General features: G+C 44.4%; 1 protein-coding gene across 1 annotated transcript in view; it reads right to left on the minus strand.

Moving 5' to 3' along the window:
• The window catches only part of LOC106531730 (germ cell-specific gene 1-like protein), a 50,874-nt gene that overhangs the window by 42,697 nt on the left and 4,896 nt on the right, over positions 1–3,281 (minus strand). The window lies entirely within an intron of this gene.

The raw sequence follows: 3,281 nt of genomic DNA on the forward strand, positions 1-3,281 counted from the left end.
TCTCACTAGCAGACCCGTTTTGCTAGACTTCGTGTCTGTGAAGACCTTTTGAGTTCTGTATGATAAGCGGCCATTTTGAGTACATCAAAGAGTTCTCACCGTACTCAAACAACAGAAGGTCTCTGTCGCATCCTGTCGTTATCTTACCAGTCGTAGATAATAAACAAAGGTTTTGGAGGTAAATGAATAGGTCACTGTTCTCTTGTAAACATGGGCAGAGTCATGTGATGGTCAGAGTTTGGAGCGTTAACATTTCACTCCAAGTTATTGCTACATGTTAAATCGTGATAATGACTGTCACAGGAAAAGTGGAACCACTTCTTTTCTTTTATCGTGCCTTAAAGATTTATAATGGTATAAAAAAATCACAGAGAATCCGATTACAATATTTTTCCTGAGAAAATCTTTCATTTATCTGGACTAACAGAAGGTTCAGAACTGATTATAAAACAGAAATGTTAATTAATCATCATAAATGTTTTGCAGTGATTTCTCTTAGAGTCTATCAGAAGAAAGCTGAAAAAAGGTTATCATATCATGTTGTTGGACAACCACAGAATTTTAACCTTGGGCTGGCGCCGCTGGCAAATCTTTATCTTTCTTCTCTGACTTATCTCTAAGCCTGAGGGTGGAACCAAAGTTCATCCATTTCTTTTACTAACCCGGACGGCTTTGAGCGACACTCTTCTTCCTGATTCCAACCAAGGAAGAAAGCTGGGATTCTCTCCGCAGAAAAACCCAGTTTGGCTTTAAGTCCGAGCCCATGAGCTAACTAGGGGAGACTTAACAGCCAGGGACCCGGCACGCCAGCCGGTGGTCTCACCCTGAGGCTTCAAGCCTCTAAAGTGTGTTTTTATCTCCAGTGAGGAGATTTTACTTTGGAAAGAAGGGACTGGATACAGCTTGAATTTTTCTGGCTTGGACTGAAACAGACGAAAGTTACCTGGAAAAACACCTACTCGCCAATGACCGGTAAGCAAGCCGACATTCAGTTCCCTGACTGATCGGAGACGAGCCAGCTCCTACCCCGAGGGTAGAAGCTGTAGGATATAAAATTTGGGTCATACAGCCCAGCTCTACAACAGAGCAACATCATCTAGGTCTTCCTCTGGATCTCCTCCCAGTAGAACGTGCCTGGAACACCTCACCAGGGAGGCGTCCATGAGGCATACTAACCAGATGCCCGAGCCACCTCAACTTTGGCGGAGTCCAACTCTCACTGGAAAAGAGCTCAACTCACTACCAGCGATGCGGACCAAGCTCTGACACCGGTCGTACAGGGACCTAAGAGTCCTTATCAAAGGGCTTAAGCTGGAAACATACTCCCTCTGAACTGCCGACGTCAGCACGGCACCGTCGTTTAATGACGAAAATTACATCACCGGGCTTTGCAGCATCGGCTCGGCAGCCCCTTTTGGCACAACCCGCCGGCAGAACTTTTTACCCCCCTCCCGCAATGACAGTAGTGTGTGATTGGTCTGAAGTTCGTGGGCGTGTTTGTTTGTGCTGAAACTGAAAGCGTTTGGACACTCAAAGGAAAGAAAAAAGGAAAAAAACTCGCTTCTAGAGCCAACCATTGAAGCAGAGTTTTATAAAGATAGTCAAATCGAGAAAAACTCATGACGTGTTTAACCACTCAGTTAAAAAATGACTCACTCCCAGAGCCGACTGTTACCAGGAAGCAGAGTTTTGTAAAGATAGTCAAACCATGAAAAACTCATGAATGGAGATTAAACAGAAATTGTGCACGGAGGAATCTGACTGATAAAAACAGTGGAGCTTTAACCAGGACAGATGTGGATAAATACGTCGGGTGAGTGACGAGTCTGACTTTTTTCTTTTTTTTCTGCATTGTCGGCTGTTGCGTGAAGGAACTCCATGCAGTGACGTATGTTGCAGCGGGTGGAGTTTCCAGGAGCTCGGCACGGTGTGTCTCTGGAGCTATGAATGGTGTGTGCGAAAACGACTGCCGAACAACCACGTGACTGCGCGTCGACTCGTCGGCATCGGACGGAGTATGTTTCCAGCTTTAGCACCGCATACTCCAAGAGTACCCACCCATCCATCCCCTCGCCCCCAAGGATTCCTGTGAGACACGGTCGAACGCATTCTACAAGTCCAGAAAACACATGTACACTGGTTAGGCAAACTCCCATGAAACCTCCAGGACACTGCTGAGGGTGTAGAGCTGGTCCAGTGCTCCATGACCAGGACGAAAATCAAACTGCTCTTCCTGAATCTGAGATTCGACTATCCGACGGACCCTCCTCTCCAGGACCCCTGAATAGACCAGGGAGGCTTAAAAGTGTGCTCTCCCTATAGATGGAACACACTCTGTGGTCCCCCTTTTTAAATAGGGGGACCACCACCCCGGTCTGCCAATCCAGGGGAACTGCCCCTGATGTCCACGCAATACTGTAGAGTTGCATCAACCTGGCATTCACTTATTAAGTGAATGCCAGACAACATCTAGAGTCTTAAGGAACTCTGGTCAAATCTCATCCACCCCTGGCACCTTGCCACCGAGGAGCTTTTTAACCACCACGGTGACCTCAGCACCAGAGACAGGAGAGCCCAATCCAGGGTCCCCAGGTTCTGTTTCCACATTGGAAGATAAAAACATAAACTGCACACAAAAATACATCATCGTGTGGCACTAATTGCAAAGCAGCAAATATCTATTAGTGACAGTTTTTTTTGACAATTAATCACACACAACATTGCACACCTACCATAAACAATCCACTGCTGAACAAAGGTTTGCAGAGTCTCATATACTTAGCAGTTGGATTGTACAATAACTTGAGATAGCACTTGCATTTTTATCTATTTAAATAAAGAGAGTCCCTACTGACAAACTAGATCAAAAGAGAAAATGTTGTACTGTATTAATTAAAAAAAAAGTTTTGCAATTTAGTCTAGTTAACAAGTTGATGACTGAGAATAGACCAAAGGGTAGTTTTCAGAAAAGCAGGAAGGCCGTGGGAATTGGTCAGGCCCAAGAAAACACAAAAAATAAAAGACTGATACAGACGATAAAAATCTAACTCAGCTGTTTTGCACTCCTAATAAAATGAGTTAGATCACAAGTACTGACTGGAGTTTTTTCACAAGGGATGTTAAATATCTTTTGTAATGACCACTTCAGTTTCTGCGGTTCTCTAAATGTCCTGATGGACACCAAGCCTCAACTGGATAAAACTGAACAAAAATGTTTGTATCATGGTGTTCTGTCCACTTTCTCAGCCTCTCATAATCATCAGTTATGTATAGTCATATAT

This window comes from Austrofundulus limnaeus, unplaced genomic scaffold (assembly GCF_001266775.1).
Source record: "Austrofundulus limnaeus strain Quisiro unplaced genomic scaffold, Austrofundulus_limnaeus-1.0 Scaffold668, whole genome shotgun sequence".
In the NCBI taxonomy this organism is placed as follows: Eukaryota; Metazoa; Chordata; class Actinopteri; order Cyprinodontiformes; family Rivulidae; genus Austrofundulus; species Austrofundulus limnaeus.